The 14884-nt window shown below is 48.2% G+C and overlaps 1 protein-coding gene across 1 annotated transcript in view; it reads left to right on the forward strand.

Annotated features, from left to right (window-relative positions):
• Positions 1 to 891: 891 nt before the first annotated feature.
• EPB41L1 (erythrocyte membrane protein band 4.1 like 1) overlaps positions 892 to 14884 on the forward strand; it is a 104671-nt gene continuing 90678 nt past the window's right edge. Inside the window, exon 1 of the mRNA XM_036748891.1 lies at positions 892 to 1073. The gene's annotated coding sequence lies outside the window, so the exon portion shown is untranslated. The remainder of the gene's footprint in view (positions 1074 to 14884) is intronic.

Consider the following 14884-nt stretch of genomic DNA (forward strand, 5'->3'; position numbering starts at 1 on the left):
CCAGTTCCTTTGGCCAAACCTCGACAAGCAGGATCTGCAGACACACAGGGAGATTACACAGATAAGACGCAGGGGAAAGGGCCCTGGCCCACGAGTGGGGAGGCCTGCTTTCTGGTTCTGGCTCCAATAGCACCTTGCCGTCAGATCTTGCGCAAGCCCCATTCCTTTTCTGGACCTCAGTTTGCCCAACCGTGAAATGACAGGTTTGGATCCAGTGGTGTCTGGAATGCTACTGAAGGCACCTTTGGGGAATTCCCAGGCCTGTGACAGGCAAGAAGGGTGGGATAGGTGGGGAGGGGAGACGTTGTGGCGGGGACGGTGGTGGGGGGAATGTGGGGAGGAGCCCAGAGAAGAAAGACCTGGGAACTCACAGACAGGTCTACAGCCCGGAGCCAGGCCATTGCCAGTGAAGACTCCAATGGGTCTGTGGAAGGCCTGGTCCCGGATTGTGAACTGGTCGGGGCAAGGAGCTACATCGTACGCGCCACAAGCCAGAGCTGGGGATCCCCCGGGCTTTACCCGAGAAGGGGCGGGGCAAGGCCAACAGGATACCCCCCTCCCCGAGAAAGGGGGGCGCGGCAGAAAAGGAGGGAGGGGCCCGCTGGGGCTGAATCTCTGGCTCTCTTTATCTCGCAGCCGGAAGCCTAGGACTGCCGTGCGTTCCCAGCCCAGGTAAGCTAGAGGGAGCGCCTAGGGATCTGGGATTAGGAGCCTTAGCTCTCCAGGGGCGCAGACAGCTCCCCAGTTGGTTCTCGGGTCCCGTTCCCTCCCCCTGACTCCTGGCCAGGACCGGGCCCCGCCGCCGCAGTTCCTCGGCGCCTGCGCTCGCCTACCCGGCTCTCGGGGGGGGAGGGTCCGGGGCGGGGCCGCGGGGGGAGGGGGACCGGGGGTGTGCGCGGCGGGCGGGGCAGAGGGAGTTGGTGGGGGGGCCCGCTGCGCACCGACGGGGCGGGCCATTTCTGCGCAGCGCAGGCGAGACTGGGAGCCCCGGAGCCTGGGTCCCTCCGGCCCGAGTCGCTGCGGGAGCGTCGCTGTCCCGGACGCTGGACAGCCTGAGGCTGGACCGCGGACAGGTCAGCTTCCCCACCCCCACCCTTCGCCTCCCCCGGGGCGTCTCCCCGCACCCTCCTTCTTAAGACACAGCGAGGGGCGGCCCAGGCTCCATTGGGGGGGAGGGGGCGATGCGAGCCGCAGAGATGGGGAGGTGACAGGCCTGGACCCAAACCCAGGATTGGGGGGCTGCCCCCCCGGAAGCCCGGACCCAGTTCTTTCAGAACCAGCGGGTGTGTGTGTGTGTGTGTGATTGTGTGTGACAGCTTGTGTGTTTCCGTGTGATCGTATGTGTGTGTGTGTATGTGGCTTTGTCTCCGCACCGATGGGCGGTGTATGTGTTGCGAGGGGGGATCGGTGAGAGGTTGGGGGGCTCGGAGGTTATGGAGCTGTGGGTGTGAAAGACGTTGTAGGGGAGGGGAGAGGAAGGAGATGCTAGAAGGTTTCAGGAGCGCAATGGTTGTCTGAGGTGGTTGGGGTCTGGTAGAAGATTTGAGAGATTGGGGGGCTTTGGGGGAAATCATTGGGAGGGCGGTGGCTGTGGAGGGAGGTTGGGAACCGTGTGTCTGGAGGTTTGGGTAGGCTTTGGGGGAGGCAGCCGCAGGGCCCCTCTGGGAGACCCAGCCGACGGTTTCAGTGCGCTTGGTGGGGGTGGGCGTTGGAGGTTTGGGGTGGGCTGTATGTATGGGAAGGCTTAGCGGGCTCAGCGGCTTTAGAATTTGGGGATTGTGTAGGAGGGGCTGGTGGAGGTGGCTGCAGAGCCCCCTCAGGGAGACCCCGCAGACTCTCGGGGGCGGGGATTAGCGGCGCAGGCTTCGGGCCGGGTGCTGCCCAGCTTGGGGGAAATCATTTATGTGGGTGGGGCAGGGTGGGGTGGGGAAATAGGGGGGCCTTTCCTACTCCTACACCTGCGGGGGCTCCGCCCACGGAGGGGCCCCGCCTCTCAGCCAGAGCAGGTGACTACTGGACGCCCCCTCTCCCTGCAAGGGGCAAGAACTGGGATTTTGGGTTGGGGGACTCCTTTAGCTCTTGGCCCCAGGCCGGGTTCTAGCTCTGGGGCTGCGGTCACCTTTCCTGGACCTAGTGGGACTCGCCCTCTTAAAGGGCCAGTGTTCCCATTCCTCCCATCCCCAGAATCCCCTCCCTGCCGTTTTCCACGTTGAAAGGGATGAGAGTGGTATATCTTTGAAGGCATATGTGTCTTTGTGTATAAGGAATATATATCTGTATATGGTGGATCTTTGTGTGTATATAATGCCAGTATCAGTAAGGATAGCATGACATCTGCGTGTGTAGGTCTATGTAAGGGGAGGCATTTTGCCTCGTTGGCCACAGTTGTGCTGAGTTGGCCTCAGGTTAGGGAAGGTGCCTGGGAAGAATTCAGGACCCAAGCTTCCTTTCCCCTACATTACTGGGGCCCTTGAGGCTGCTAGAATGGAATTCTCTTCTCTAGATGAGGGAGTTCTGGGTATGTGTGTGTTTGTTGTAACTTGTATGCTTTCTGTAATCATTTAAATGTTCATCTGGACAAGGAGGTACTCTGGAAGGAAAAGAAAAAACTTCATGGATGGCATTAAGCATTAAGCATGGATGAGCATTAAGCAGGGCCTGGTGACCTTTTCGTATGTTATTCTTTCCTAGGATAACAGGTTCCTAGATTTAGAGCAGAAAGAGACCTTAATCCATCTAGTCCAACTCCTTTTTTTTATAGTTAAAGAAACTGAGGCACAAAAAGGTTAAGGGGAGAATGATTTGGGCACTAGTCCTAGTTCTGCTACTAAGTAAGTCTTTGACCTTGAGCAAATCTTTTTCCCTTCTGAGTCTTACTTTCCCCTTCTGTAAGATGAGAGAGTTAGACTCTGGTCTCTAAAGATGTGCCCATCTCTGACACTGGAATGCTTTGTTTCCCAAAGGAGTCTGTGTTGTGGGGTTCCAGTTGTGGTCTATGTCTGGGCGTGGGTTGTGATCAGGGTATGTGTATGTCAGAATAGCTCAGTCACCTCAACCTAATAGAGTTCCTGAGGTCATTTTTGGGCCCTTTTCACTCTCCTGGGACCCCTGAAATTTATTGTGGGCTAAGAGTCTGGGGTGGCTTGACCACCTCTTTATGTGACCCTGAGCAGAATTGTTTTTCCTTCTGAGTTTCAAGCAAACTTTCCATAACTCAAATTCTTTCTGCTCCGTGAAATCTTGGCTATCCCACGCAGAAGCACTTCTGAGCATATATTATCTGAACTACCTTTGCTAACCAGCACTTAGGTCTCACCTTGTGTGATGAGAGATTCCTGGAGGCTGTTCACCTCTTGGACTTCTCACTAGCACCTAGCACAGGGCTGAGTTCACAGGAGCAGAGATAACACACATTTGCAGATTAGCAGATGATAGGAAGTTAGGATAGAGAGCTAAGGCATTGGATAGCTGAGTCAGAGTCTAAAAAAAGATAGCCCAAGAGTTCTTAACCTGGGGTCGGTGAACTTTTTTTTTAAATACTTTCATAAGTGTATTGCAATATAATTGACTTTCTTTACAATACTGTGTGTTTTACTTTATGTATTTAAAAGCATGATTCTGAGAATGGCATCTTTGGAGTTCCCTAGATTGCTGAAGGGGTCCATGCAAAAAAAAAAAAAGTTTGAGAATCTCTGGGTTAGAATAATTTAATAAGATAGAATTGAGTAGGGATAAATGTAAAGTCCTAAATTAGGTTCAAAAAATCATGTATACATAGAATCAAGGTAGTCTCCCTAGATAAAAATCCCTGTTGGAAAAGATAGGGGGAGTTTTCTAGAAGCCCAAAGAGCTTGGACTACATTAATAGATGCATTTCCTGAATGAGGGAGGTCGTGGTCTTTTTGTCCTCTACCCTGGTTAGATTCCATCTGAAGTGTCACATCCAGTTCTGGGACCATTTTAAAGAAGGCACTTGGATCAATTGGAACTTACCCAGAGGAAGGCAGCGAGTACAGCAAAGGGACTCAAACCCATGCCACTATGAAAAACTTTAAAAAAACTGAGGCTGTTTAGGCCTGAAGAAGAGAAGACTTAGAAGGGACATGATAGCTTTTTTTAAGTATCTAATGGGATGTCATGGGGAGGAAGGACTAGATTAGTTTTGCATTTTTCAATGGGTAGAAGTCACAAGAAGGCAACTGTTCTTAAGAAGACAGTGCTGTCCAACCAAGAAATGTGGGGCTTAGAAGGCAGGGAGTACCTCATTACTAGATGTCTTCAAATAGAGGCTGGATGACCATTTATTGGGGATATTGTAGAGAGGATTCATGCTTAGGAACTGGTTAGACTAGTGTGACTCTAAGAGTAGAGTCTCTGTTTCTATGTCTGCTGGTTTTGTTGGGAGAAGTGTTGGAAGGGCATTGGTCTGGGAGTTGGGAGATTGATTCTAGATTTAAAGCAGGAAGGAACCTTAGAGGTCATCTAGTCCAATTTTACAAGTGAAGAAACTAAGGCCCAAGGAGATCATAGGATCATAGGATCCTAGCTCTAGACTAGAGTCTGAAGGAACATCAGAGACCATCTCATCTAACCCTCTCATCTTACAAATGAGGAAAGTGAGGTGGTTAATTGACTTGTTTGAGGTCACTTGGTAGTCAGAGATTCAAACCCAGGACCTCTGACTCCATATTAAAGATTTTTTCATTGCATCAGGTCCTTTAAAATGAGGGTTAGACTAACTAATTACTAAGAGCCTTTGGTAGCTGTAACATTTTGATTTTAGGATTCCTTCCATATCAGCTTTTGTTTGCCAAGGGTGAAGCCACCCCTCTTTCTTTCTTCTCAGTGGTTGCTTCAGCCAGCTTCCTGGTTATGCTGTTCCTCTCCTCCCCTTCATACACCCTAGGCCTCCCTTCTTACCCACTCGTAATTAGTTCTGGATCCCAAAGCCCTGATGGCCAGATTCTAAGGCTAGGTTTCCAGTCCTTCCTTCCACCCATCTACCTCAGGGCATACCTGCTTGCCACCTTTATCCCCATTAATCCCCAGGAAAGGGTAGGACAGAAATCCCAGTAGTATATTGCCTATCCACCCCTACCCAGATCCCTTTTGGCCCTTGAAGTAGGTGAGGGGAGGGACAGTGCCAAATAAGAGGTTCCCATCAAGTAGGCAGCATGGTCTAATGGGCAGAGCCATAAACTTGGAGTCAGGAAGACCTGAGCTGAAATCCCACTTTTGACATTCTGGCTGTGTAACCTTGGGTGAGTCACTTAATAGAGGCTGAGCCTCAGTTTCCTCATCTGTAAAATGAGGTGGTTGCCCCAGATGGCTTCTAAGGTCCACCTCTAAATCTATGATTTTATGTTTCTGAATGTCTGGGAGATCAGTGGTCCAATTAGGTCTGCCTAAAAGAAGGGAAGGATGAGAGTGTGGGGAGACTCAGGCCAGATCTCTTCTGCAAGAGGAGATTCCAACAGAGATGAAGATTCGTTCTCTGTCCTTTCCCTCTTCCTCATTCCTACCCTTCCTTCAAAGCCTGTTTAAGCCCTCCCTTTTTCCTGGAAGCCTTCGGAGACTGTTCCCCCAGAGCCACTGGACTTGGAGTTAGAAGACCAAGGTTCCTATTCTGGTTTCAGCACACATTAGCTGTCTGACTGGGACAAGTCATTTTTCCTCTTTAAATGAGGAGAATATACTGTCTTCCTTCTTTGTACGCCCCAAAGTGCTATGGAAATGGGAGCTGCCTAGCATTTAATCCTTCTTTGAGCTTCTTTGATATTTCACTTTTTAGATCCTGCAATCTAGAGTCTGGATTCCGGGACCTTGGTTCTCTATGATTGTCTGGTCTGTGTGCTTTCCTTGTTCCCTCTGAGGGAATCGTTCCACTCTGCCTAGTTCAGACTCTCACCTCTCTCTTGGACTATATGAAATAGCCTCCGAATTGAACAGGTCTCCCTACTTCAAGCCTTTCCCTTCTTCAGTTTATCTCCTACACAGCTGCCAGCCTGATTTTCCTAAAGTACAGGTCTGACCATATCCTTCTACTATTCCATGAACTTGTGACTCCCTATAAACGCCTCTTTTTTTGGCATATAAAACACTTTACAACCCGGCCCCTTCCTGTCTTTCCAGTATTCTTTTATTTTACTATCCCTCCTTCCAGCCATACTAGACTACTTGGTGTTCCTCATGCCAGATCCTCCCTCTCCCATCTCTGCCTTTGCACTGGCTGTCTGCATATCTGGAATGTTCTCCCTCCCCATCTCTTAACATCTCAGGCTTCCTTTAAGTCTCAGCTCTAGGGTGGATGTCTTTCCCAGTCCCCCACCCCTCCCCTCCCAGCTTCTAGTGTTTTCCTCTCTTAGGTTACTTTGAATACATACTTGGATGTATGTATCTTGGATGTGTATGTATCTTGTTTATACCTATTTACATATCTTTTGTCTTGCCTGTTAATATATTAGCTCCTTGAGGGCAGGGACTGTTTTTGATTTTTCTTTGCATCCCTGGGGCTTTACACGGAGCCTAGCATGTAGTAAATGCCTCATTAAGCACTTATTGATTGATCGATTCTTCAAAATTGAGCCTCCCCTGGGCTTGGCTCTTTGGGGGTTTCCTCTGTCTGCCCTGCCTCAGAACTGAGCCCAGTTCGTAGAAGGGATGTCAGCCCTTGTGGGATCAACCTGAGCTGTCCTTGGTGCCTTCTGTCAAAGATGAACTCCATCTCCTGTGAAGGATGGATGGCCCCAGCCAAGTTCCCTCCTGGAAGGCATCCCCAAATAATCCCTCCCACCCTCACTGAGCTTTCATTTCTCTGTTCACCTTCTCACTATGCTCAGCGATTGTGCCCCCACACTTTAGCATCAAAGAATTATAGAACTTCAGGTCTAGAAGAAACGTCTGAGAATGTAGAGTCTAGCCCCTTCATGGAGCAGCAGAGGGAACCAAGGTTCCATAGACAGGGAGGTACTGGTCCGGTGGCACAGCTAGTTTGTTTGGCTTGCTCTGTTTACAGCCATTGTCTGGTGTTACTTTCAGGAGGTATTAGCCGATGCCTGTGAATAGTTGTGGAGCCCAGTGGGGGTGCTGGGTGTGTGGGTACCTGGCCTTTGTCCTGTGGGTCCCCTGGCCAGGAGAGGGGACTGGGCCCCTGATGAAAAGGAAGCCTCTGTCTCTTCCCTCTTCTACCCTAGCTGGTGAATGGGGAGGTTGTTCTGTTATCAATTCCAAAGTTGCCTCCTCTGCCAGGCCTATGGAGGAGGGGTGAGGGGGAGGAGATTGGAGCTGAGGTAACTCTCCTCATGAATGTCTTCATTTAAAACAGGAGAGCATCTCTTTGAGGCTCTTTCCAGCCTCCCATCTTTCCCTGGCCTCAGGAATATTCAAGGCCCCAGGAAGGAATTAGAAGAGACATTTTGTCTTGTCAGTGTTTGGGCCAAACCATTTTGTTCTGTTACTCAAATGAGAACCGTGCTCCTTCCTTGCTCCTTCTCTTCTTCCCTCCCTCTCGTCTAAAACTGTAGAATCTCAGGGCTAGAAGGCACTGTAGAGGTAATCATATAGTCACAGACTCAGAGCTTGAAGGGATTTTAGGAGCCATCTAGTCCAGTCCTCTCTTTTTACACATGAAGAAACTGAGGCCTAGAGAGACTTGCCCAAGGTCACCCAGAGAGTGTCAGATCAGGGAATTAAACCCAGGTTCCTTGACCGGCAGTCCAGTTTTCCTTGTTTTCACAGTGCCACAAAGTGAATCTAATATTTTGTCTGATGCAGGCAGCCCCTATGTAACACTCCTGACGAAGTGGTTATGGAATCTCTTCCTTGGAGACCTGCAGTGATGGGGAGCCCATTATCTCTTGGGGTAGCCCATTCTGAGCTTTTTTTTTTTTTTGGTACAACTCTTATTTTCATTCTTTTTCTTGTTGAAATAAGAGGAGGAGCATACTGTGCATGGGTGGGTGGGTGGGGGGTAGGGGGTGGGAACCTTTGATTTGGGCTCAAAGGAACTGGGTTTGAATTTTAGTTCTGCCACCTGGGTGGTTCTAGGTAGTCCCTTTCCCTCAGGGCCTCCATTCCCTCAGTCAAATGAAAGAGTTGATCTAGATCATTAAAGATCTCTTGCAGTTCTAAATTTAAATCTCCTCCACTGGGGTTCCAGACCCTTCTCAGACTTACCGGCCAATTATCACATGACTTAAGGCCTCCAGGCTCTCTGAAATCTCCGTTTTGCCTTCTAAATACTGTGGGAAAAGTGATGCCTGTGCTACCTACCTTTGTAGTAGATTTTGGAGGCTTTAGAGAATTTCTAGCTCAGAGGAATCTTAGCTCTCTTCTGCTAAAGCCTTAGCATCTAACAGCAGAGGCTGAATTCAAAAGGCAGGTGTTTGGGTTTTTTACTCCAAATCCAGTATTCTTTCCAACACCTCAACCTATGGGGAGGAAAGCTACAGAAATGTATGTGAGTTAGTAAATTTGCCTCCCCACAATTATATTCCCTTGTCACCCCCCACCCCCAACTGCTTTTTACAAACTGGTCTTAGTTTTCCTCTGGTGTCATCTGGAATAAATCTAATCCTTCTTCCTCATGACAGAAACCTGCTTGTGACTGACCCTTTCTCCTTTTCTTTCTTTGGGATTAGAAATCAGAAGGGTGGAGAGTAGTCTGGGCTGGAGGCCTGAGCTGGTTATGGGGTCGAGTAAGGTTGGGTTGCTCAGGGCAGGAATTGGAAGCCCTTTGGTATTACTGTAAGAAGCTCTTAGAGGGTTTGGGGATGAGAAGTTTTAGTCAAGCATTTCTTTCCTAAATACATCTTGGTTAGTTGTTTTTTTTTAAATTAAATTTTTAAGTAACGGACCAAAGAGATAAAATAGAGCTGAATGATATCGTCCAGTCATCATGTCATAGTGTTAGAGGTGGAAAAGACCTTGTATATCATCTAGTCAAACCCTCTCATTTTACAGAGGAGGAAACTGAGGCCCAGAGAGGTTTAGGAACTTGCCCAGGGGTCACCCAGGTAGTAAAGGCAGGGTCAGGATTCAAACCCAGGTCCTGTGATTAGATTCAAGACCCATTGTTCTTTCCAGGGCAACATCCTACCTCTCAATCTGACCCTCTCACTTTATGGATGGAGAAATGGAGGCCCAGCCAGGGGAAGGGAGTTGTTCAAAGTCACTCAGGAAGGCAGTGGCAGATTCCATATGGGAACTTGGGTCTCCTGGCTCCTGGCCTAGGACTCTTCCCAGTACTTCAGTCTTTGGGTTTTTGGCTCTAATGCCAGTGACTTTTTTTTTTCTCCTTTCACACCTAGGCAAATAATCTCTCTACCTCCAAAAAAAACAAATTCCTAGTGATGGAGAGAGGTGGAGTCTGTGGAGTGCTTTGAGATCCTCTAGCAGGTCTGAGTTGGAGGTGTACTAGGGTAGGTTATCTTTACTCTGGAGTATGAGGCAAAAGGAAATTGGCCTCCCTGGCCTCCCTGATGTGGCTATCTTTTCCCTCACATAGCAGTAGTAGCGACTCTCTCATGTAGGAGGGACCCCTAAGAAGGCTCCTATGTAGTCCTGTGATCATTTCACTCCCCTGGCTCAAAAACCTCAGTTTTTGAAACGAGAAAGCCTGGCATAGTAGAAAACTCAATGGACTTAGAGTGAAGAGAGGTGGGTTTGGGCTCTTGAGACACAGTCTCCGCATCTTTAAAATGGGGAGAATGACACTCATTCTACTTGTCTCAGAAAAGTTGTTGTAGGCAAATGACTTTGTATTGATTTATAGGCCTAATGGGAATTTGAGCTATTATTCATACCTCCCTGTGGCGCTGGAAGTAAAGTTCAAATTCATTAGGCTGGTATTCAAAGCCTTATACAAATTGACCCACCCTTCCTTTCTAGCCTTATCTCCCCTAGTCTTCTGACAGTCCCAAGTCCTAAATTCAACAATACATGCCTCTTGCACCAGAAACTGTTTTAGGTGCTAGGTATGCAAAGACAGAAAAAGAGCCCTCAAGGAGCTTAGATTAATGGGGAGGAGAAGAGACTATCTGGATGAAGACAGATAATTAAATACAAAATCCAGACAAAATAATTATCTGGGAAGGGAGCATTAGCCAAGAAATAAGGAGGGGGAGAGGGAATTGGGATAGGATGATCCTAACCTTCTAGGTCATCCCCTCCCCTCAATATTTGCCCATTGACATTCTTCCCATCCTTTAAATCCCAGCTCAGACACTACCTCAACCTCATCAGTTGGATTCCACAAGTTACTTTCCCTCTCTGGGCCTCAGTTTCCCCAACTACAAAATGAGGAGTTTGGATTGGATGGTCTCTGTGTTACATTCTAACTCTACATCCTATGAGCCATGATCTATAAAATACTGAACATTTAAGGACCTTTTGTGTCCTAGGTCCTCTGCTGTGCACAGTGGGGTAAAAGATGAAGGCTTCTTGTGTCCTCTCCCCTCCCCCTTTGCCCTCACATCAAACCTTGTTTGGCTTCTCTCTAGTATACTTAACACATATGGTTGTGGATGACTTTTTTCTGTGCTTATGTCGTATTGGCTTTGCTAGCCTGAGTTCAGTGAGGGTCCTGTCAACAGTGCTCTCTGAAGTTGAGAAGAATCTGGGCTAAGTTAGGGCCCAGGGAAGGGAAGGGAGGCAGGGAGACTGGGTGGAAGAAGGAAGTAGGAGCCCAGGAGAGGCAGGGCATGAGGAATGAAGGGTTTTTGGTATCCCTTCTCTCAGCAGCTGCTTTTCTAGGCTGACCCATCTCTTTATACTTTGAACTCTTTGCCATTCCAAAAAATATACTTGCTCCTACATTCATGTGGTCCAGTCTGGCCCAAAGGACCAGAGAATTGCAAGGGAGAGGAGAGGGACCAGGCAGAAGTATCCTGGCACATGAGAATATTATGGAAGGGACCTTAGGGACCATCTAAAGCAAGGGTTCTTAATCAGCAGACCTGTGTTTTTTAAAAAAGAATATTTTGAAAAAAATTTTGATAACTATTTCATTATAGTTGGTTTCCTTTGTAATCCTACGTATTTTATTTTTTGCACCTAAAAAAATTATTCTGAAAAGGGGTTCATAGGTTTCACTAATCTGCCAAAGGATGGGAGTTGGAAGCCCAGAAATGGGTAGAAATAGGACTGTCCCAGGAGTCTCACAGCTCTTTAGGTCTCCTGATTTCTACCCCATGGTGTCATTCTGTGTGCTGTTCCTGGGAAGCTAGGACTTCAGAGACCTGGTACAGACTAGGGCTGGAGTTGTTCTCAGAAGTCCAGCATTGACTTCCTGAGTCTTCCTAAAGCAGGTGGAGAGGGGAATGACTAAGACACGGTGAGGAACAGGGAAGTAGGCTGGGAACATTCAAAGGTGCTGGAGGAGAGGGAGAAGTGTGTGTGTGTGTGTGTGTGTGTGTGTGTGTGTGTGTGTGTGTGTGTGGGCAAATAGGGTGGAACTGGATGATGGAGGTTTCAGGTGCCAAGCTGTGAAGGTTGTCTAGGCTGTTGTGTGTTGGACAGTTTGAGCAGCTATGGGACAGCCTAGGTGGGGCCCAGATCCATTAGACCAGGAGGGAAGGCCTGTTTTGTGTCTGCCACCTCTGGAGGAAAGGGGATGGGGGCTGCTTGGCTTCTTCTCCCCTCTCCCCTACACTTATATTCTGCAGGAGCAGAAACAGGCCACACCTGGAACAGAAACTAGTGTGAGTTAAGGGAGTTAATTTTTAATCCAAAGCTAGGGCAGAGTTTCTCCCAAACAAAAGCTTGACTAAGAGAGTGAAGGACAGAGGAACTGGGGGCAAAAGAAGGTGGGGAAAAGGACCATAGATATCGAGCTGGAAAGAACTTTAAAGGTCATCCAGGTGACACAGTGGAAAATGCTCAGGACCTGGGCTAAGGAAGACCTGAGAGCAAATCCAGCCTTAGATACTTAGCAGCTCTGTGATCCTGGATAAGTCACTTAACCTCCCCGTGCCTCAGTTTCCTCATTTGTAAAATGGGGATGATAATAGCACTTGCCCATCAAGGTTTTTGTGGGGATAAAGGAGATATTCGTTGTGTGTGTTTTTTTTTTCTTTACCAACCTTAAAGGGCCATTTAAATGTTGGCTGTTATTAGTATTATCATTATCATCATCAAGTCCAATTTCCTCAATTTATAGATGAAGAAACCGAGGCCTAAAAGGCCAGGAGACAGGATTCAAACTGAGGTCCTCTGACTCCTTTGATTCAAAATCTCTCACTCTCCCTGCTGTACTGCACTGAAGGAAAGAGGCTGCCATTGAAGACTGCTCTGGGCTGGGGGTGGGGAAGAGTTGGAGCCTTCCAGTTTTGTCTGGCCCTGACCCGCTACTCCCTCCAGGGCTGGGCCTTCTTTGCTTGACTCCTACTCCTCTCCCTACCTTAGAGCCAGTCCCACCTGATAGTAGGCCAGCCCCTGGGGCTCTGTCTGATAGGGCGATAAGAGGCCTTTGGTGAAGAGAGTGGAGAAGGGAGAAACTGAGTTACCAGTCAAAAGGTGGTTTCTTGGTTGCCTAGGTCCCTTTCTGTGGGATCTTAGCTGTAATGTTGCAAGGACTATCTCTCTAGGTAGCTAACAGCTTCCCGGCCTGTTAGATGCAGTGCCTGAAAGAGGAATCACTCCTTTGAACTGAGGAACTGTCTCTAGAAGGCCACTCTTAAACTGGGCCCATATTACTTGGGAAGGTTGACCTAGTCCTTCAGGTTAGACTAGCGTCATTACTATTACAGCTCACATTTCCACAGACACAGTGGTGGTGAGGAAGGCAGCGCAGGGATTTTTTTTCCATGTTTTTTGGGAACGTGGGTAAGGCAACTCTGACACATTAGTCTCTTTCCAAAGTGGTCTGGTCAGGGTAATGGTAGAAGAGAAGAAGGTGACTACCAGTCATTCTGGTTTTCAGGAACCAGAGATTGGGATGGAGGTGGGGGGTTGTTGAGTTGTGGAGCAGCTGTCTCTTGGTGATCTGTGGTGCCTTCGTCGAACATCATCAGAGGTTCATGGTTGGTCCTAGAGGGATTGAATCATAGGATCATGGCATGTTAGAAATGGAAGGGCCCTCAGAGACTGTCTTGACAATACCCCTTGTTTTACCCAGAGGAAACCTAAGGTCCGGAGAGGGCAAGAAACTTGCCTGAGGATACCTAATTAGTAGTAGTGCCCGGATTCCCTGCCTTCTAGATCAGGGTGCTGACATACTAAGCTTTCATTCGATTTTTTAGGAGTGGGACGGGTTTTGCTACTTGGTGGGGATGGGGATCAAGAAAGGTCAGGAGGTTTGGAGGAGAGGGTGGATCTGTGTGAACACCTCTGGAGCTCTAGGAGAGGCTGGAGATGGAAACTGATTGACTCTAGGTCCTCCCATACCTAAAATTCTAATTTATTCAGCAAGTACTTAGTTCCTCATGGTTTTGGGTCCTGGAGAATGGGAAGGAGACTATCCTTGCCTGGTGGTTGGGAAAATAAGATGAGCCAGACCTGTAGAGATGGTTTTGACGCCTTCTAAGTACTGTGGAAAGAGAGAGCTGGGAGGGCTGAAAATTACGTTGGACCTTGGAGAAAGCGGGAGGATTTGGGCTGGTAGGGAGAGGAAAGGGGAGAGAGGGAAAGTAGAAGGAAACTCAGCACATCTTTTCTTCCGTCTGCAGAAAAGGCAGTGAGGTGGTGCAGTAGTTAGAACACTGGGCCTAGAGTCGGGAAGACTTGAGTTCAAATCCAATCTCAGATACTTACTGATTCTAAGCGATTCACTTAACTGTTCTCTGCCTGTTTTCCCAAATAGAAAATTAGGATAATATCACCTACCACATAGGGTTGTTGTGAGGATCCAATGAAATTTAAGTGCTTAGCTTTGCACATAGTAGGTGTTTCATAAATGCTTATTCCCTCCTACCAGCCCTGGGATAGAAGCAGTAGCTTGAGTATTGTCCTAGAAGCCACATGAAGGGGCTGCCTCCCAAACTAAGGTCTGCTTCCCTTTAAATGGAAGCTGAATGAATGGCCCCATGTCAGAAATGTGGTAGAGGAGATCCCTCTACCAGGTTGAGTTGAGTTAGATGTGTTCTGAGTCTGAGGTTTCTTCCTGCTATAAGATTATGAGTTTCTCTGTCTGTTAGATTCATCTAGGAGCCTGGGTATATTCCATTCCACTCCTGGTCTTCAGATTCACAAAATAAGCCTCTGGAGGTAGGGAGAGCCCCAGACTTCTTTTCAGGAGATCTGGATCCTAGTGCTGGCTCTGCTCCTAATCTGCTATGCCTTCTGGGGCAAGTCACTCACTGGTCCTCAGTTTCCCCATCTGTAAAATATTCTAGGACACATCTCTGGGGCACCTTGAAGAGTACCTGCCATCAGCAGACATCCATCTAAGTCCTGGTTCTGCAGCCAAGAGCTCCCTAGGTAATCTTGGGTAAATCCTGGCTCTCCAGGCATTGTTCCTGAGGAAAGAGGTTATGGGGACAATGAATGAAACCTGTCCTTCCCTTTTGGTAGGGATTTGGTAGAGAATCAAACAGAGAACTTGGAAGGAAGACCTTTTAGATATGAAACATTATCATCTCAGATCCTGGCCTGCAGCTTTACACAGAGTAGGAGCTTAATAAATGGTTGTTTGGGTGAATGGAATTATGTGGGCTAGGAACTCCAGGCTTCCTCAACAGCACAGACTCTTATGTCTCAGCCATCTTACACAAGGCACAGATTATCCCCAATTCACAGATTGGGAAATTAAGGCCAAGGGAGACAAAATAGAACATCAGGTGGATGGTAGAGCCAAGCCAAGTCCAGGCATGAAATGAATAATAATAACACCTACCTCCCAAAGTTGTTGCAGGCACCAAATGAGATATCTGTAAAGTGCTTGGCAGAC

This window comes from Trichosurus vulpecula, chromosome 3 (assembly GCF_011100635.1).
Source record: "Trichosurus vulpecula isolate mTriVul1 chromosome 3, mTriVul1.pri, whole genome shotgun sequence".
Lineage (NCBI taxonomy): Eukaryota > Metazoa > Chordata > Mammalia > Diprotodontia > Phalangeridae > Trichosurus > Trichosurus vulpecula.